General features: G+C 41.9%; 1 protein-coding gene and 1 pseudogene across 1 annotated transcript in view; one reads left to right on the top strand and one right to left on the bottom strand.

Annotated features, from left to right (window-relative positions):
* The window catches only part of IGFBP7 (insulin like growth factor binding protein 7), a 79,691-nt gene that overhangs the window by 38,521 nt on the left and 19,779 nt on the right, over positions 1-21,391 (bottom strand). The gene's annotated exons all lie outside the window — the stretch shown is intronic.
* LOC100615338 (ubiquitin-conjugating enzyme E2 C-like) lies at positions 3,276-3,903 on the top strand (annotated as a pseudogene).

Raw genomic sequence — 21,391 nt, 5'->3', positions numbered from 1 at the left:
ATGGCTCATGCCTATAATCCCAGTGCTTTGGGAGGCCGAGGTGAGAGGATTGTTGGGGCCAGATGTTCGAGACCAGCCTGGGCAACATAGTGAGGTCTGGTCTCTACAAAAAATAAAACAAAAAATAAAAAATTAGCCAGGTCTGGTGGCTGTCCAGCCTGTCCTTGTGCTGTCTTTTTAAGTTTTCCTTAGATGGTCTGTCCTTCTGTGGTGGCACCTGCCTGTAGTCACAGCTACTCGGGAGGTGGAGGTAGAAGCATTGCTTGACTCCAGGAGTTTGAGGCTGCAGTGAGCCATGATGTCACCACTGCACTCCAGCCTGGGTGACAGAGAAGGCCCTGTCTCTAAAAAAACAAACAAACAAAAAAGACAGCAAATAAGCAGAGAGAAGGTGGGCAGGAGCCACACATTACAGAAACTTCTCATTATTGAGATTTCTATCTTTCTAGGCTGTTTATGGTCTCTCACAACAAAACAAAATGGGGTCAGGTGCGGTGGCTCACTCCTGCAATCCCAGCACTTTGGGAGGCCGAGGCAGGTGAATCACTTGAGGTCAGCAGTTTCAGACCAGACTGGCCAACATGACAAAACCCTGTCTCTACTAAAAATATAAAACAGCTGGGCATGGTGGTGTACGCCTGTAATCCCAGCTACTTGGGAGGCTGAGGCAGGAGAATTGCTTGAACCCCAGAGGCAGAGTTTGCAGTGAGCCGGAATCGTGCCATTGCACTCCAGCCTGGGTGACAAAGTGAGATCCTGTCTCAAAAAAACAAAAGACAAAAAACACCGAAATGGAAGGTCCTCAGTGGGAACTATTCAGCACCAGCCCTCTGTAGGTCCTGGGAATCTTAAGTGAGTCTTTCCTCTTTCTTCTAAAAGTTCTCCCAGAGTACCATATTTTTCCCTCAAAATGACTGGAAAAATTCATTGTATAATGTCTTATTAAGAAAGTAATTTTCTAAAGAGGTTGGTTTAAATAAAAACAAAAACCACATAAATATTCAGCTTATGTTTGAGGGAGCTTTTTCTACTTCCTCTATCCCGTCCCTTCCCCACAACTAAACAAAAAATTTGATTGTCTTATTATGTTAACACAGATTCAGTTCATCTATGCATTTCCATTATGGCTAACAAATAAAAAAAGTACATGTCCTGCTGAAAATCACACTTAACAAATCCCTTTGGGGACAGAAAAAAGTGCAAACCATTTAAAAAGATTAGTTTGTGGGAGGAAGAGGTCAGTTGCAAATCAGTCCTCTGCATTATCCTCTAGTTCAATGAGTTGGATGCCCCAGGCCACGTGTATAATGATGTAAGGCTCTCAGTCTCTTACTGCAGGCCTGAACCATAACTGTTCTCAAATCAAACATGCAATGTACAACCAAAAGGTTCAATAAGAAGACCTTTGTTTTCTCTTCTGAAAGTCTAAGACAACACAAGCCAGCTCACAAACTGGCCGCAGGGGTAATGAGCATTGGATACAAGGGATGTTTAGTGTATTTTTCTACTTGATTAAAATCGATTAATTCTAAAACACAAATGTGTTCAAGCTTGTGGATCAGTGTTGAATGCTGTAACACACACATCTCAATGTATTAAATAATCTGTTGACATAAAATTGCTAATTAAAAAGGCCAATTCATTTGAAGATGGGTTCTCCCCGCACCTATTCATTGCACACTACTTCGTATTTCTTCTGCTCTGAACACACCTGGCCCTGCAAGTTACTGAAGTCCCGAGGGTCCATGTGCATAAGGTGGTGGCAAAGCCTGTCTAGAAGAAGTGTGTGAATCTATATAAGGTACCGTATGAGCATATGTTGGTCAAAAGTGATGCCCATCAATGCAGTACTCCAGATCCTACTGAAAACACTGTTTTTGATATATTGGGGGGAATGAAATACTTGGTGTTTACAAAGAATGTTCCTCCTGCTGCAGCCTCTGGAAAGCCACTTCTAGTCAACCATTCAATTCCAGGCTGTCATTGAATATACATACATGTCAGCAAGTCAGAGAGGTCTGCATGTGTTAGGAGAGCAGGATCTGTCAGTAGGAGGCCTATTTGGGGCTTTTACATCTGGTGTGTCTATTTCCTTTCTTTATCTGTGCTGACAACTAAGTTTGCACTCAGTCTGGTATCATAGCTGGTTCTTAATCACTTGGGGTTAGATTAAGCAACCCTGGATCTCTAACACTGGCCATGTTGCAACACGCACAAGGAAATTGGGTCTCTCTTTCTTTTTCCCTGGGTGGTCACTATGTGGGCAGTGTCCTCTAACAGCACACATGTGGCCATCAGGCTCTCCGCCCAGAATAAGGGACTGATCTCAGTTGATATCAGAATAGGTCTAAGGGAGCCACATCAGCCTTGCTATGGCATATTTGGTCATGGAGGCTAGCAGGATACTCCTAGGCAGGTTTCTTATGGGCTGTCAAAGCTTTGGGTCTACTTAGGAAGGTTTGTCTTGAACAGCTTTTTCCCTGAGGATTGGGAACCTTGGCTGGGGTAAGGGAGGTGATTATTAAAAATGTCCTAGGCTTGGTGCAGTGGCTCATGCCTGTAATCCCAGCACATTGGGAGGCTGAGATGGAAAGATTGCTTGAGGCCAGAAGTTCGAGACCAGCCTGGGAAACATGGTGAGACCCCTATCTCTTTTTTTAAATTTTAATTAAAAAAAACTTTTATTTTAGGTTTGGGGGTACATGTGAAGGTTTGTTACATAGGTAAATTTGTGTCACGGGGGTCTGTTGTACAGATTGTTTCATCACCCAGGTATTAAGCTCAGCACTCGATAGTTATCTTTCCTGCTCCTCTCCCTCCTCCCACCCTCCACTGGCAGGTAGACCCCAGTGTCTGTTGTTTCCTTTTTTGGGTTCATGAGTTCTCATCATTTAGCTCCCACTTATAAGTGAGAACACATGGTATTTGGTTTTCTGTTTCTACGTTAGTTTGCTAAGGATAATGGCCTCCAGCTCCATTCATGTTCCCGCAAAAGACACGATCTCATTCTTTTTTATGGCTGCAGATACTCTATCTCTACAAAAAAATATAAAATTAGCTGAGTGTGTTTGTGTGGGGTGCCCCTGTGGTCCCAGCTACTTAGGAGGCTGTGGCTGAAGGATTGCTTGAGCCCAGGAGGTTGATGATACAACGAGCTGTGTTCACGCCACTGCACTCCAGCCTGGGTTACAGAGGGAGACCCTGTCTCAAAAAAATTAAATAGGCAGTTGCAGTTGTGTTCTTTAAGTTCCTATCTTTCTGTCAGTGCCACCTAGATGGCCTGTCAAAACCTTGACCCAGCCACCACCAGCGTTGCTGCTGCCTATAAAGGTGCCACCCCCAGCAGGGGTGCTGCCCGGTACCTTGTGGGCAAAAGGCTACAGCAGGAGTTGGTGACCTTCACAATGCCTAGTGACACAGGGATTTCTGCCTTGCCTGAATCAGGCAACCTTTTCAAATGGGTGGGGACCATCCACTGAGCAGCTGGCACAGCATATGAAGACCTGAGGTATAAGCTCTCCCTAGAGCTCCCCAGGGGCTACCCTTACAATGTACCCATGGTGAAGTTCCTCACGCCCTGCTACCACCCCAACATGGACACCCAGGGTAATATCTGCCTGGACATCCTGAAGGACAAGTGGTCTGCCCTGTATGATGTCAGGACCATCCTGCTCTCCATCCACAGCCTTCGAGGAGAACCCAACATTGATAGCTCGTTGAACAGGCATGCTGCCAAGCTCTGGAAACCCCCCACAGCTTTTAAGAAGCACCTGCAAGAAACCTACTTAAAGCAGGTCACCAGCCAGGAGCCCTGACCCAGGCTGCCCAGCCTGTCCTTGTGTCGTCTTTTTAAGTTTTCCTTAGATGGTCTGTCCTTTCTGTGATTTTTGTATAGCACTCTCTATCTTGAGCTGTGGTATTATTATTATTATTATTATTATTATTATTAGTCTTTTAAGGCTCCAGTTGAGTGCTTGTGATGTATATTAAATAAATGCATTTTGGGTTGGGCATGGTGGTGCAGGTCTGTGATCCCAGCACTTTGGGAGGCTGAGAGGGGAGGATTGCTTGAGTTCAGGAGTTCAAGACCAGCCCGGACAACATAGCAAAACCCTGTCTCCATAAAAAATGCAAAAATTAGCTGGGTATGGTGGTGTGTGCCTGTAGTTCCGGCTACTCAGGGGACTGAGGTGGGAGGATTGCTCAAGCCAGAGAAGCTGAGGTTAAAATAAGCTGAGATTCCTGCCACTGCACTCCAGCATGGGTGACAGAGTGACCCTGACTCAAAAAAAAAATTAAATAAATAAATAAATAACAACAAAATGCCCCAGAACTGCCCAAGATTACTAGTGTCTCTGGCTCATGAGGTCAGACTAGGAGGGGCCTCTTCAAACAGCCCCCTAAGCTTCCACAACTACAGTTACAGGCCAGGCTACAAGCCAGCCCAGATGCCAATACCACTGTCACCACCACCACCTCCACGGCCACAGCCCATTTGTGGTGAGCCTTCTAAAGCGTGTTCTCTTTATCTGATCCTCAGCACAGTCCTGTGGAGTTGATCGGGAGTGATCATAATCTCTATCGCGCAAAGGTGAGGAAAAAGGGAAGAGGAAAGATGGGAGGACCTAGCGACTTTCCCAAGGGCAGCAGCTCACCCAGCCACTGTCCTGGCACCAGCAAGCGAGCTTCCAAACTCTGCCCATCATACTTTCCTCTTTGGAAAATGCATCTCTCTCTCTCTCTCTCTTTTTTTTTTCTTTTGAGACAGAGTCTCGCTGTGTCACCCAGGCTGGAGTGCAGTGGAGCAATCCCAGCTCACTACAACCTCCACCTCCTGGGTTCAAGCGATTCTCCTGTCTCAGCCTCCCGAGTAGTTGGGATTACAGGTGCGCGCCACCACACCTGGCTAATTTTGGTATTTTTAGTGGAGATGGGGTCTTGCCATGTTGGCCAGTCTTGTCTTGAACTCCTGGCCTCAAATGATCTGCTTGCCTCTGCCTCCCAAAGTGCTGGGATTACAGGCATGAGCCACCTCGTCCAGCCTGGAAAATTTACCTCTAACCCCAAATAAAAACATTCCCCCCACCCACCATTTTCTCCTGCCTCTGAAGGTGTTAAAAAGTTAAAAAGAAGCCGCAACTGGCATCTGGCCTCTACTTCCCATTCAGGGGAGTGTGAAAGTACTATAGGCTTCACCCATTTCTCTCCTCACATGAGACACAAAAGAGTCTCCAGCCTGACTTCAGGGGCTTACGTCACTTTTGCCCAGACTCTCCCATTTCTTTCCTCTACCTCTTAAAGTTGGAGGAAGGCCCTTTTTCCATAGCATCCTTTGCCTCTGTCCTATTTATACCATTTGCAAACCAAGCTCTTTTAAACACTTTTTCAGACAGCTTGCTTCTTTTAAGTCTTTCAATTAAAAGAAAGAAAGAAAAGATACAGCACCCAGCTAAAACACAGCCACAAGCACCCAAGGACTGTCACCCTTCAGGAATTTAAATTGTACTTCATTTGGCATAATCTGTGTTAAAACAATATAGCATTATCTGCTTTGAATGCACTAGGCACCCTCAGGGTGGAGTTGCATTTTGTATGAGTTATTAAATCTGGTTGGAACTCAACAAGAAACAGTGCCATGTGGGGAAATCCGTGCTGATTGGACCCTTGACTGATCACATGTCAAAGCCTCGTGCTTTGCTAAAGGGCATCTTCCTTTAAAAATAAGCAATCCTATTACTCAGAGCCTTCTCTGCACACCGTGTCTTTGAAGGAATTTGATAGTTTGCAAATTCAAAGTTGGAAATTAAAATCCCACAAATAAGACTTGAATCCATTGATTCATGCTAAAATGAGTATAGCTTTGGAAAGTCTATCCTTATTAGGATCATTTCAGTATAATCTGTGATCTGGTGTGAGGTTGCTTAACTAACCTCCTGCCCACTAAAGGAGACATATTTTCTAAGATAAGCTCTGCCTTCAAAGGACTCAGGAGATCCCACAGAATAATATTAACTGAAGTGCATTTCTTTTAAAATAATGTTTCATTGTTTCCTTAATCTGTGTTATTTTTATTTTGCCAGGCTTAGGATATCTTCTCCTCCCCTAAAATGCATTAAAATAAATCCTGGCCCCTGCAGGAGTGATCAAAGCTCTACCATTCACAGAGGAATGTCTATTCCTCCAAGCTTGGGGAGGTTTCCTAACTAATGAACTAGAACATTGTCAGATGTCTCATTGCCAAGTAATATATTAAAGTGCTTTTCTAATGAGATTTCTGCAAGGTAACCATAAAACCATAAAAAGCACACTAAGCTTCAGTGAAGCAAAAACATTAAAAAAAATAACCAAATGCCTTTTAGAGATAGAAGAGGTCAACACAACAGCTAAAAAAAGCTAAAGAGAATTTGACAAGTAGAAAAATAAAGTCCAGATAATTTTCGCATTTGAAAAAAAAGGTAGACACAAGGCAGAGGAATGTGGTGGGTAGACAGGTCATCAAGGAGCTACCTGAATATCTGTGTATGACTGAAGTACCTGCCTTTCCACTCATCCTTGTCCACTTGGAACATGGATCTGTTATACATAACTATATATGGGCCCTATGAACATCTCTTTATTTTCAGAACTTTCGAGAATTCAGGAATACGATATAAAAATCTCGAATACCAAGGCTCTTGTCTCAGTCGGCCTGGGCTGCTATAACAAATACCATGGACTTGGTGGCTTAAGCATCTGAAGTGTATTGAATGGGAAGTCCAAGATCAGGGTGTGAGCATGGTAGGGTTCTGGGGAGGCCCACTTCTTGGCTTGTAGATGGCTGCCTTCTTGCTGTAGCCTCACATGGTGGAAAGAGAGATCATCTTTCTTTGTCTCTTCTTATAGCACACTAATCCCATACACCTCTCGAAGGCCCCATCTGTGAATACCATCACACTGGGGGTTAAAGCTTCCACAGAGAAATTTTCTGGGGGACACCAATGTTCAGACCATAGCTGATCTCTTTACTAGAACCAACGTACCAAGGAATTCTTGCTCAAAGCACAAACAACAGGAATGCCATGAAGCCTCTACCATGGATCACTTGGAAACAGTCCTTGGACGTCCCTCCCTTGGCTCTTGCTTGTCACTCCTCCTTCATTATTTAACCATGCAACCTCCCTGACATCAATGAAGCCAGAAAGCTAAGAAGCCAGCCATTTTGGTCACCTTCGTGTAAGCGTATGGCTCCAGCCTGCTCTGTACAGATCCGACAGTCTTGCAGCACTGGCTCCCTTCCAAGAGGTGAAGAGTAGAACCGACAGATTAAAGGATCTTGTGGGGTCTGAAAACCAGCTTAGAAGGTGATGTGGGTGTTTAGCTTAAGGAAGAGAAGCCTGGGGTGGGGACACACCTGTGAAATATCCTCTACATTTGAAGGGAAGCCATGTCAGAGAAGGAGCAGTCTTGATTTTAGTTACTTCAGAGGGAAGCACTAAGATCAAAGAATCATTACCTATTTAAGGTCAAGGTAACAAAGGTCTGCCAGCAGTAAAGGATATCCAACAATAAACAGACTTCCTGAAAACGCAGTCTTGTGTATCTGAGCAATAGTTGAAAGTTGTCAGGGATGTATCCTTCATCTTACTCATAATTTCAATCATATCCAATCAAATGATGGCTTGATTCCAAAGGGAAATTTTTTATGAATAAATATTATTTATTTTAAACGCTAACCTCACTAGTGCTGAAACATGATTTACTCAAAATTAATAGTATTAAAGTATTTTTCAAAATATGTACTCTGTATGTCAGTATAGTGTGGAAACAGAAAAACAAAAAACAAAATATGGTGCTCTGGGTTTATATGAAAGAGACATAGCAGAATAAGGCATGCATTCATGGATGTTATACATTCACTTCTATGAGACCACAGAACACATCCAAACAGTCCTCCTTTTATAACAGTTCTTCAAGAAAGGCATATTTATTTATTTATTGAGACAGAGTCTCACTCTGTCTGTCGCCCAGGCTGGGATGTAGTGATGTGATCTCGGCTCACTGCAACCTCCATCTCCCGGGTTCAAGCGATTCTCCTGCCTCAGCCTCCTGAGTAGCTGAGATTACAAGCACATGCCACCATACCCGGCTAATTTTTGTATTTTTAGTAGAAACGGGGTTTGACCATGTTGGCCAGGCTGGTCTCAAACTCCTGACTTCAAGTGATCTGCCTGCCTCAGCATCCCAAAGTGCTAGGGTTACAGTCGTGAGTCACCACGGCTGACCAAAAGAAGGCATATTTTAAAAGGTCAAATAATTGACAGAACATATTACTCTGGCACTCCAAGGCCAATGCAAATGCTGGAATGAAGGCTGGAATGCAGCCTTCAGTTGAATCTTGTACTGAAGCATCATCAGTCTTCAGGAATGTAACAGGAAATGAAATGCAAAGGGAACAGAACTGCCGCGTCACACACAGAATCTCTGCATTCACACAGGTCTGCATTTAGATCCAGGTGATGCTGGCTAAATGACTTAACGGTTTGAGCCTCAGTTTTCTCATCTACAGAATGGGGTAATAACAGCACTCAGGCCTCGTGGAGTGTTGTGATGCAGGCGCAGGGCTTCCCATGCTGTCTGGCACACAGAGCACTCAATCAATAAATCGGCACTGTTACTTACAATTTCAAAACAATTATTTTAAAATGCCATAGGATTTGTTTCCTTGGTTAAGGGGGAGCTGGACCGGATGACTTTCATGGTTCCTGTCAACAACCACATTCTATTATCCTGTTTCATGTTACTCTTTTCCCCCCTCAACTCATTCCTGCCACCCACTACCCACCCCACCCAACTGTGGCCACGGTGACAAAATCAACAGCAATACCTGTTCACTGACTGCTCACTATGGGCATTCATATGTGTAAATAATTTAACCCTTGCGACAGCCCTGTGAGGTTCGTACTGTCTCCTATTTTACAGAGGAGGAAACTGAGACACAGAAAGGTTGAGTAACTTGCCCAGTGCTACAAGGCTCATAAATGATAGAGCTGGGATTAAAAAGCTAGACAACTCCTAACCACTATTCCATATTACCTCATAGGTAACCTAAAATTCTGCCTCAACAAATTAATTAGCCACTGCACAAGTAAACTACTTGGTGTAGCTGATGGGAAAGCGGTAAAACTCGATTTCAAACTTGTCTAAAAAAAAAAAAAAGAAAAATGGTAAAAGATCCACTGTTTGCCTTCAGTCTCCTCTTAGTCTTCAATGCAGTTCTTCCAGCTCTTAATCTGAAGAGCTTCACTCCTGCTTAATGATTTCTCTTCCTCCCCTCTCACAGAACACCCTTACCCTTGATGGGCCAGTGATATAAATATGCATTTCCCATTCACTTGTGAGTTTAGGATTTTTTTTTTTAAAAGAGCTCTACCATGTTCCTTTGATCTTTGCTTTTTATGCAGACGGGGTCCACGGAGAACCAGCTAATCCAGAGCCTACAGAGCCCGGAGCACAGTCAGGCATTTCAGAAATGCACTTGGATGGTAACTAGGAGATTTCTTGAACAATGGAAAGTTCGCAACAAAGCTGTTAGGGCTCAAGAGGACCAGCTCCACCACCCACCCCTGCTGATCTGGGAGCTGCTACCTGGGCTGAGCTGGCTCCCATCCACAGGGCCCCCAGTTCTCTGGCTCAATTCAATACCTCCTGCTGCGGTGGCTTGTTTCTTCTTGTCCTGAATGTTGTTCTTCAGAGCTGATGATTAATGCCTTCCATTTAGGGTGAGAAAAATGACCTTGCTGTCTATGCAAGTGAGGATCATTTATTCCATCTACAAAAGCAGCACACATCTACTTGGCTCAACTCAGAGTATTTCTCTTTGCTGTCTTCTTGTTAAACACGATCGTTTCTTCAAGCGAGGTTTATATTGTCTTGTGATTTCCCTTTTTTGGTGTGTGTGTGTGTGTTTAAAAAAAACAAATTGCAGGTGATACGTGGCATTTTGCATTGCTAAAATTCACATCCCACTGTACTTCATTAGTAAAAGCCGTTTATCCCCCACTTTTCAACACTGCTGGCTGAGACGCAAATAGAACCATTTCAGTTTTCCAGTTGAACAGCCATGGGAAAAAAAAAAAAGAGCAGAGCCTTGCTTATCTCTGTGTTACACATTAACACGGTCCTCCTTTGCAGAGGTTCTTCAAGGTAGACAGACTTTAAAAAGTCAAATAATTGACAGAATAATTACCCTGGCACTCCAAGGCCAATGCAAATGCTGGGATGTAGCCTTCAGCTAAATTCTACACTGAAGTTTCAGTCTTCAGGAAAGTAATAGAAAATGAAATGCAAAGGGAAGGGAATTTCCCAATTTCTCCACTAAGATTTTTTTTAAACCTCAAGTGAAAAAAATCTAGTAAGTCAAATTCTATATGAAATCTTCCCAGTTATCCTCTGTCCAACATCTAACAGCGCTTTTCCTATCACTCTCATGCTATTTGTCTCATTAATAATTGTTAATAATAAAAGTTACTACTATCCTTACCATTGCCTCTATTATCATTTACTGAGTTTACTGTATGCCAGGCACAGTGCAGGCTCATCCGTATATTATCTCAGGTAATCCTCACAGAAATCTAGTTAAGTGGCTATGCTTATTACCCCATTGTAGAGATGAGGAATTGGAGGCTTTGAGAGGTTAAATAACTTGCCCAGAATCACAGAGCACATGGGAAGCAGAGCCAGGATTCAGGGTAGGTTTGACTCCAGAACTTCCATCCTGACCACGATTCCCACGGTTTTCTGAGTGATGGCCCATTGACATGGCCCTTTCCCCCAACACAGGGTCTCCCACAGGGCTTGGTGGGTACCTGAATGAATGAATGACTACAAGAATGAATGAACCAATGACAAAGTGAATGCGATTTCTGAAGACTGGATTTTCAAAATAACATAATTTATCTCAGTAAGAAAAGCAAGAAATGTCTAAAACTGAGTATGGGAATACTTAGGACTTTAAAATGAGATAATTTCTCTACCTGTCTAAGATTCAAAGGAGGGAAATTGACACTGCTGCATTCTACTCACATTGCCCGAGTGCTCCAGCCTACAGGGGTTATAGCTGAAACAACGGAAGCTGATATATTCAAAAGAATATTGATTGCAGACACATGAAGGGTTTTACTAAAGTTGGTATCAGAACCTTTCTTCCAATACTGAGTCCCCATCTTCCCATTTAGAGGAAGATTTCTGAGTGAAATTTATTTTATTTTTTGAGACAGGATCTCACTTTTCACCCAGGGTGGAGTGCAGTAGCATGATCATGGCTCACTGCAGCCTCTAACTCATAGGCTCAAGTGATCCTCCCACTCCAGCCTCCTAAGTGGCTGGGACTACAGATGTGCACCACCACACCTGGCTGACATTTTCTTTTCTTACTTTTTATTTAGAACTGACCAGAGAGAATACTAGTCTTACTCTCTCACCCTATGCCTACCGTGCACACCGATCCAGGAAATGTCAGGAGACAAACCAAACAGCCAATGAAAAGGAAAATGCTAAAAGACATTAGCTGGATCAGCACTACCAATGAAAGTGTGTTGGGTCACAAAAACGACCTGCAGTTTTCCTTTCCACTGCCAAGGGGATATCTCTGTTGGCTTCCGCTCATCAATCTCTCCTCCTTGGCCCTGGCCAATGTTCTCAGAATGTCTCCGGTGGGCTGAGGATGCTGACAGATGCCATCTGGTCCTTCTCACCTTTCCTTTCCTGGAAGTCAACACCCATTTCCTCTATGGAGCTTCCCCTTTTTGTCAGCAGGGGAAGTGAAGATCCCAACCTGGGTACTTAAAATGGGCCTTGAGTGATACTTTCTGGAACATTCTTAGCTTCAGGGCAGGGCCCAGGGAAAGTGCCTCTAATGATCCTAATGTTAGTTTTAAACTTGCTTGGTAATCACTTTGGAATTGCCCATTTTTTTTTCACAGAGCTTTCTGGCCCATACTCAGCTATGGGTTCTAAGTCTGAAAGCCTGTTAGGGCATTAAAAATGACTGCTGTTAAAATGCTTAAGAATTATGAAGGGAGGAAGCTAATGCTTAGATTTACCCCCCACCAGCCCCTCCCACTCACACCATAGACCACATATTTTCCCCTCAGAAAGGAAAACATTCCTGACCTCTGTTTAAATGTTTATCAGAAGTTGTCTGGACTTGTAAAGTCTCTGAAGTCACATTCTTTATTAGTCACATCCTTCTTGGTGTGTGGTGTGACCCTTCTATCAGGGCAGGGGGAATGTTGGGCCTTGTGCAGAAATCATTTGGTGTGGGAAACATCAACCACCACCCAGAGATTTTCATGTAGCCCAAACACAAGCAGAAGCTGAGCAAGGACCTTGAGCTTCTCCATGGTGGCAGGGCTTCCGTTTTGAATATGTGTGAAAAAAATTCCTTAGTTCTGAGTCCGCTGGGGCCTTGATTTTAAAACAAAGCCCCAGCATGAAGTCTGGCTCCAGAGAAGGAAAAGTGGAAGTTCTAGGTCCTCAGCACAAAATAAAGGACTATTCAGAGTTCTATTCTGGCTCCAAAGTGCTGCTGCTTTGGGTTTGCAATTGAATCACCCTGCCTTCCTAGTCCTTTGACGTTGATAACTTAGCTTCTACTTGGGATTCTGTGTAAACAGTTTGCATCCAACAGACTTTGGCTTACCGGGTGAAAGGCACTGTTGTAGAACCGACTAGGGGATGCTGGTGTGTGAGAAAGAAAGGTACTACTAGAGCAACAGAAAATGCACTGATTAGCAAGTAGGGGAAGTGGGTTTTGGTACCATTTCTCCCCACATTTTACTTAGTCCTCAGTTTTTTCATCTGTAAAATGGAAAGGTTGAAGGAATGATCTAGGAGGTCCTTTGGGGTCAAGAATCCTCTTTGTCTCTACATCAGAAGTGGAGGAACAGGTGTGAGTTTCAGCCCAAGGAATATCAGTTATAATAAGAAAGACTTTCCTGAGAGAAGGCTGAGTTTACAAAGGATGCTCTGTGATTTTCCTCTTTTGACCAGTGTGGGTCCCAAATTGTGGTCTCAGAGAGCTCTTCTGGGACCTGCGTCTTTGGAGTTGCCATGTCTGAAATCTCTTAGACTAAGATGATACAGGGAAGTGGGTAGGGAAAGGTTAATGATGAACTGAAATCTCACCCCAGAATCATTCTAGATCTATGAGTGTATAGTTTTAAATTTGAATCAAGTTTTTGGTAATTAGAAGAAGGAAAGAAAAGAACCTTCAAAATTTAGTTATGAGGAATATCAATGATGTAGTGGTTCAGTATTCTTTTAAAATATTTTGTTGCTATTAAAAAAATGCAAAAGTGCATGCTCACTGTAACAATTCAAATATACAAATATATAAAGAAGCAGCAAGTTGTCTACTTTTACCTCATGATAATCCTAACCCCCAACAACTTATATAAACTGTTTATACATATAGTTTTTATTTTTTAATGAAAATTTCATACCTATTAACATGCAAGCTGCTTTAATTTTTTTTTAAAGTTTTATTTTAAGACACAGGGTTTCTCTATGTTGCCTAGGCTTATCTTGAACTCCTGGCCTCAAGCTTCCTGAGTAGCTGGGTCTACAGGTGTACACCACCACACCTGGCTTAAACTGCCTTTTTTTCAGTGAACAATCCATGTATTATGTATTAGCTTTATTAGTTCAATACACATAAATCAAATTCATTCTTTCCAATAGCTGCAAAATGTCCCCAAACATGGGCATAATTCTTTAAGAATATTCCAGATGTTCCAAATTCTTCTATATACAAACTATGATACAATAAATATTCTTAATACTTATGTCCCTATGCGTTAGCACTTTTGTTTCTGTAGGAGAGGTTTCCAGAAATAAGATTGCTGGGTCAAAGGGTATGAGAATGTTTAATTTTAATAAATACTCCTAGATTACTTTTGAAAAGCTTGTTAGGAATTCTGGTCTTGGCAATAGTGCAGGAAGGTCCCCATTTCCCCGCACATTTCCCAGCAGTGGGAGTGAGAAATTTTCAAAAAATTTGGCTAAGCTGAACAGGAAACATTGTAGGTTATTGTTGTTCTAATTGCATTTCAGGACTTGTTGTGAAGTTGAGCAACTCTTCACATGTTTAATGGCCACTTGCAGTTGTTCCTTTTAATTCACTATTTATTACTTTTCTCTTTTTCCTGTTGCTTTATCGATCAACTTACATGAGCTCTTGTTTACTACAGATATTTAGTTTGCTTATCAAATATTTTGCAAATAACTTCTCCAGGCTATCACTGTCTTCCTGTTTTGTTTATGGTTTTGGTTGCCATACAGCATGCCACAAGGGCAGTGATGCTGGCTGTTTAGTACATTGCTGTGCCCTCAGCAGCAGGAATGGTGCGTGGCACATAGTATGTTCTCAATAAAAACAATTATCTCATGAATGGGTGAATGCATAAGTAATAAATTTGAAATTTTAATGCAGCTAATCTGTTAATCCTTTCTCTTATGGTTTCTGGGTTACCAGAATAGTTCTATTTTATTAGTTTTATTTTTCTTGAAATTAATCCTTTTATCCATCTTGAATAGTTTTTTATTAAGAATTTTTCTTTTCTATTTGGAGTCCTAATCCATCTTAAATTTGTTCTGCATGTGGTATGAAGCAGGGCAAACTGACCCTAAAGTTTGGCCATTACTTTGTGTGAAAAGCATTACATGAAATGCAAATTCTTTTTAGAATTTATCTGAAGGTGTCCTATACAGTAAAATACAAATATACCCTACCACTCATTTTATGTGTTGTTAAAATATCTAAAGTTAACTAAAAAATAAAGACTGGATAATGCTTTTCTGACAGCTAATTTTGTTCACATTTTTGCTTGATTACATATGATTAATTTTGTCTCAATTATCAATGAATGCAGATTATCAGGGAGTATCACAAAATTTAAGTATGTGGCTTATCATCTCTAATGAAGTCACTGAATTGTATACAATTTATTTAATAGGAGCATATGCTGGATTAACAGAATCAATTACTCAAATTTCAGTATTAAAAAAAATTCCTTTAGCCAAAAATGAAGTGCCTTTTCTAAAAATCATGAAGAAAAAACATGGACATGAAATGGTGTGCAATGAATTCAACATTATACAGACTTGAACATTTTGAGGGTAAGTCACATGTTTATGCATTATACTATTCTGATGTCGGCAGTTTAAACATTTTCCAAGATTTCTTTAAGATGCAATCATTCCACCTCCTCCATGAAGCCCTCCTAGGTGGAAGTCATGGCTACTTCTTCTGAACACGTGCAGCAATTCTTGTTTCCACCACTTATAAGGCACTGCCCAAAAATGGCTTGCAAGGAAACCTGAATTGCCTCTATTATTCAATGGCTTCTAGTTTCTGTGGTAAAATCAGGGGCTGCCAAATGATCTGATGATAATGTAATCTTTTCCCTTATAAGTCTTTTAATCTTTTTACTCAGATGTTTAAAAAAAGTTTTTTTTTTTTTTTTTTTTTTTTTTTTGGGACAAGGTCTCACTGTGTTGCCCAGGCTGGATTGCAGTCATGTGATCACAGCTCACTGCAACCTCAGACTCCTGGGCTCAGTTTGTCCTACCACCTCAGCCTCCCAAGTAGCTGGAACTACAGGTGTGTGACATCATGCCTGGATAATTTTTTTTAAAAATGGATACAGGGTCTCACTATGTTGCCTGGGCTGGTCTCGAACTCCTGGGATCAAGCGATCCACCCACCTTGGATTCCCAAAGTGCTGGGATTACAGATGTGAGCCACTGCACCTGGCCTAGATCCTTTTTTCTTTTTCTTTAAAGTGCAGTATTGTTTTCACTAGAATATCAATAGGTATTTGTCATTCTAGGTCCATATTCTCAGGTATACTGTCTGGTCTTCCAAAATGTAGTTCTACATTTTTCTTGTATTTCAGTGAAGTTTTTTGGAGTTATAATTTTTAGTGTTGGCTTGCTTTCTTGCTTTGGTTTCCTTCTTCAGTGACTCCTATTATCCGTATGCTAGATCTGCTCTGCATATCTTCAGTGGTTGCTGCTTTTGATCATTCTTCCTTTCTTTTTAATTTAATAATTTTCCTCCTTTTAACCTTCTAGTCTTTTAAGGGATTCTCTATTGTTCTTATTCGCTATTGTGTTTCTTTTGGTTTCATTTCTGAAATAACAACTGAGATCTTCACCACATTTTCGAGTTATTCTAATTTTGGCTTGTTACTCTTTATTTGTATTATTTAAAAAATGTCTTTTAGCTCATGTTATTCAGATAGTCAGTTGTAGTTTTCACCTGTTTGCAGACGTGCTTTCATTGCAGGTAGGGATGTTATTCCCTTTCTCTCTCTCACTCTTTTCTTATATAAAATTTCTTTCTAGTATGGGGTTTGGCCTTAATCTTTCTCTGTGCTTTTTTAAAATGTAAAATTGGTTTTCCACAGCCTTACAAGGAGACATTGTCCAAAATACCTTTTTGCAACTCCTCAGAACTCCATTTTGTGTTGTTTTCATTTAGTGTTAAAAACAGTAACTTGCTTTCTGTGATTTTCTGGGTTTGTTTCCCTCCTTCACTTTTATTTGGTCTTTTGTTTCATTCATCTCTATTGTTTCTGTCCTGCTCAATTTTGATTCTATTCCTAGTAGTTTTTCTTTGGTGAAGGGCCCTGTCCTGGAAGGGAGCTGTATTAGTCCATTTTCACACTGCTGTGAAGACATACCTGAGACTGGGTAATTTATAAAGTAAAGAGGTTTAATGGACTCACAGTTTCACATGGCTTGGGAGGCCTCACAGTCGTGGTGGAAGGCAAAGGAGAAGCAAAGGTACATCTTACATGGTGTCAGGCAAGAGAGCATGCAGAGGGGAACTGCCCTTTATAAAACCATCAGATCTCGTGAGACTTACTCACTGTCATGAGAACAGCATGGGAAAAACCTGCCTCCATGATTCAATGACCTTCCACCAGGTCTCTCCCATGACACTTGGAGATTATGGAGTTACAATTCAATGTGAGATTTGGGTGGGAACACAGCCAAACCATATCAGGAGCCCTGGCTGGGGGTTTTGAGAGTTCACGGGACCCAGGCTACTCAAGCCCCTTCCACCCTTTGGGTCCCTTGCACTCACCCACTAATGGACTTTCCAGTGAAAACCTGTTGGCTATGTTGAGATTTACCTATTATTGGATCTGTCATCACCTCATTACTGCCCTCTGTGTCTTTCCACCTAGCTGCTGACAGCCTGCAGGCTTGGTGGCATAGGTGGCTTGTTCCAACCCACTTATATTTTGGCATTTGTGGGGATAGCTTGTCACCTTTTTGTGGTAAATGTTTTCCATGGGGCTTAGGTTTTGGTATCTAGAGGATTTACGTTTTTGTTTTCTAATTTTAAAAAATTGTAGTAAAATACACATACAAATTTTACCATCTTATTTTTTATTTTTATTTTTGATTCCGAGTTTCACTCTTGTTGCCCAGGCTGGAGTGTAGTGGCACGATCTCAGCTCACTGCAACCTCCGCCTCCCAAGTTCAAGCGATTCTCCTGCCTCAGCCTTCTGAGCAGCTGGGATTACAGGCACATACCACCACGCTCAGCTAATTTTTGTATTTTTAGGAGAGACTGGGTTTCACCATGTTGGCCAAGCTGGTCTCGAACTCCTGACCTCAGGTGATCCACCTGTCTCGGCCTCCCAAAGTGCTGGGACCACAGGCGTGAGCCACTGCTCCTGATCTAGTGGCTCAGTTATTATGAGGACATTGAATACAGGAGACCGACACACTGTTGCTGCTTCAGCCCCATTTAACGGTAACCCCCTGGAAACTGGAGTCTGTGTTCTGTGCCCCACAGCACCAGGATGGCACCTGACACATAGAAAACACTCACACATTTAAGTGATAAATGAGTCATTCTTAATTCCTCTGTCTTTTGGCAGGGTGATAGGATGCTTTCTTGTACTCATTAAGTGATTGATGGATAACATAAAAGTTGCCATCGGTACCTGGACTAATACCTTTGCAGGTCAATATGCAGCATGAGCTTCTAGATGGGAAAACACTGCCAACTCTTGAGTACCCAACTAACGAAGGGCAGGAGAGGAACAGACTATCTCAAAAGGATGCCAATTTTAAAATACTTTATATTTTGCTCTGTATAAATTTGTTGTAGCAGATTCCTTACTAACTGTTTGGTTCTGGCTAATGTTATAACACTGGAGTCCCTGGGCACTACTTGCTGATAGTGATTTGAAGGGGAGGAGTGGACCAGAGGTATACAGGAAAAAAGTAAATAACTGACACAGCTATACACAAGGTTATATCAGTTAACTGACTGGGCATATTTGAGAGTTGTTACTACAATAGTTGGTAAAGTCAGAGGGAATACAATCTTGGATTCATAAAGGCCTAACAGTTACAAAGGCTTTCAAATCTGTGACTTCGTTTATTTCCATAACCCTAACCCAAATCCTTTAATACAGGTCCTGCTTGCTCCATTTCACAGGTGAGACAACAGAGGGACAAAGAGATTAAGCAATGTGCCAATGATCACTGTTAGTCAATGTATAGTCAGGATTCAGATGCTTGGCCAGGTGTGGTGGCTTATGCCTGTAATCCCAACATTTTGGGAGGCTGAGGCAGGAGGATTCAGACTCTTTTCTTCTAAGTTTAGTACTTTATGTTTATTTTGATACAGGGCTTTGGTTTGTCACCCAGGCTGGAGTGCAGTGGCACAATCACGGCTCACTGCAGCCTCAAATTCCTAGGTTCAAGTGATCCTCCTACCTCAGCCTCCTGAGTAGCTGGGACTACAGATATGCACTACCACACCTGGCTAATTTTTTGTTTTGTTTTGTTTTGTTTTGTGGAGACAGGGTCTCACTATGTTGCCCAGACTGATCTTGAACTCCTAGTCTCAAGTGATCTTCCTGCCTCAGCCTCCCAAAGTATTGGGATTAGAGGTGTGAGCCACCATGCCCAGGCAGTTTAGTGCTTTTTACAGCACTATTGCTGTATCTGAAAAGCATGGTGATGTAAACTGCCACAAATATAATGTTAAAATAAGGTAGGCTATAAATTGTAAGTATATAAAAATATTGAGGTTCTGACCAGTTTGGGCAAGAACAGCCCTCATTTTCTCCATATAATACCATCCAATCATTCCTACCACTCTCAGTTTCTGCTTCTACCCTTCATCCCATCTCTAGTTATCCCTCCAGAAAAAGAGGGAAGAATGAAGGTAAAAGTACCATAGTATGACATTTGAGGGCTGTTTCTGAAGCATTAGCCACTACTACTAATGATAAAAGCAATGGCCAGATTGAGACCCTATTGTGTGGCAAGCACTACGCTTAGAACCTCATATGAAGTTAATACTCTCACCAACCCTTTGGGTAAGCAATATTGTCCCCACTTTAAAGATGACAAAACTGAGGTTAAGAGAAGCAACTTGCTGGCTGGGCGCGGTAGCTCACGTCTGTAATCCCAGCATTTTGGGAAGTCAAGGCAGGCGGATCATCTGGAGGTCAGGAGTTCGAGACCAGCCTGGCCAACATGCTGAAACCCCATCTCTACCAAAAAAATACAAAAATTAGCTGGGTGTGGTGTTGGGCACCTGTAATCCTAGCTACTTGGGAGGCTGAAGCAGGAGAATCGCTCAAACCTGGGAGGCAGAGGTGGCAGCGAGTGGAGATCACACCACTGCATTCCAGCCTGAGCAACAGAGTGAGACTCTGTCTCAAAAAAAAAAAAAAAAAAAAAAAAAAGAGAGGCAACTTGCCATTTAATAATCACACATTTAGTAAGTGGGGGAGTGGGGATTTGAACCCCACCCTCTCCAAAACATTAATCTCCATAACATGTATGACTTAAATAAGCTTAAAAACACTACAATAATTAGAAATTCACCTTACTTAGATCTGAGGATGAATTGAAGTTTATACAATTTATAAAAATGAAAGTAGACTTTTTAAAAGCAGTTTTACTGCATCTATCCATATACAATTATAACTTTTTCTTTTTTTGAGTTCATTTTAAAATTATCCCTTTCCACATATTAAATTAAATCAGGCAGGAACCCTCAATTCTGGTAGCCATTATTTCTGTGAAGGAAAGAGTGAAATGTCATTTCAAAATGGACTCTATGTGGTTTGACATCTTTCAGATAGGACTTCTTTCCACTGAACTTTGGGAAAGACATATTTGCTACAAAGCTTTCCATTTTCCCCCCCAGCTATGACCTATTTTATCATCTGATTTCACACTTCAGTGAGGTCTGATGGGGTCTGTGGTCTCTAAAACACTAAGCTTCTAGTCACCCTTTGAATTCACCTTCAGCAACTGTGTCTGAAATGAAAAGCTAAAAAGAACTGCTGCCCAGCTATGGCAGACAATGTAGCCGGCTGACTCAGCCCCAGTGTCCACCACTCCCTTCTCTGTCTCTTTTGACAATAGGGTGGCCCAGTGATCATTTCTGGCCAATGAGATTAGGCAGAAATTTGCTGAGTATGGGCTTCTGGGAAACATTTGCTCACCTGATATAATGGGACATGTGGCTGGCATTGTCCTTTTCTCTATTCCTTCTAAATGTCTTTAATGATGACGATGATCTGAGGTGCAGAAGCCTTCTTGCAATTATTAAGCATGTAGACAAAAGCCAACATGCAAAGGATGATAGAGCAGAAAGAGTGAAAGGACCCTGGTCCTTGACAGCACTGCTGAGTGGTTAAAGCCACACCAGAAACCATCTACACCTAAACTCCCTGTTCTACAAGCAAATAAACCCCATTTTGGCCAAGCCACTAGAGCCAAGTTTTCTATTACTTGCAGCTGAACACATTCTTTACCAATAGACCAGCTATTGTCCTTCTTGGTCATCATTCTTCTCTTCCTCTTCCCCAAATCCCACCATCTCCTTATATGTTGAGGGAGCTGGTATAGAGTAGGATCTTCACATCAGGTACAGACTTATGTACCTAAAAGTATTTGTGAATGAAAATTTCATAATTATACAATTGATTCAGAAAACTGCCGTCAACTGTTCCTTCACTCTTTGTTTGCGTAAGAATTTCCTGAGTCTTGCTACCTTGAGAAACGTAGTATTTCCTGCTTTCTTGTCAGTGTCTGAAGTTAGGCTTTCTAGTTCTTATGATATACCCTATTGTTTTTAAGGACTTAGTGGGTCACAGTCACATCTTATTCTGTAGTGTTGAAACACACACACAAACAACAATAAAGTCTCCCCAGAGCACTCAATTTTATTCAAACTGACTGAACAGTTAATTTGTTCCTCACAAAGTTCTTAATGCTCTTCAGTGATAGAGGTTTTTTTTTTAGAAAACATGTGAGAAGGCAGGGCATGGTGGCTCACACTTGTAATCCTAGCACTTTGGG

The sequence above is a fragment of the Pan troglodytes genome, chromosome 3 (genome assembly GCF_028858775.2).
Source record: "Pan troglodytes isolate AG18354 chromosome 3, NHGRI_mPanTro3-v2.0_pri, whole genome shotgun sequence".
Classification (NCBI taxonomy): domain Eukaryota; kingdom Metazoa; phylum Chordata; class Mammalia; order Primates; family Hominidae; genus Pan; species Pan troglodytes.
This window is presented reverse-complemented; position numbering and strand designations above follow the sequence as displayed.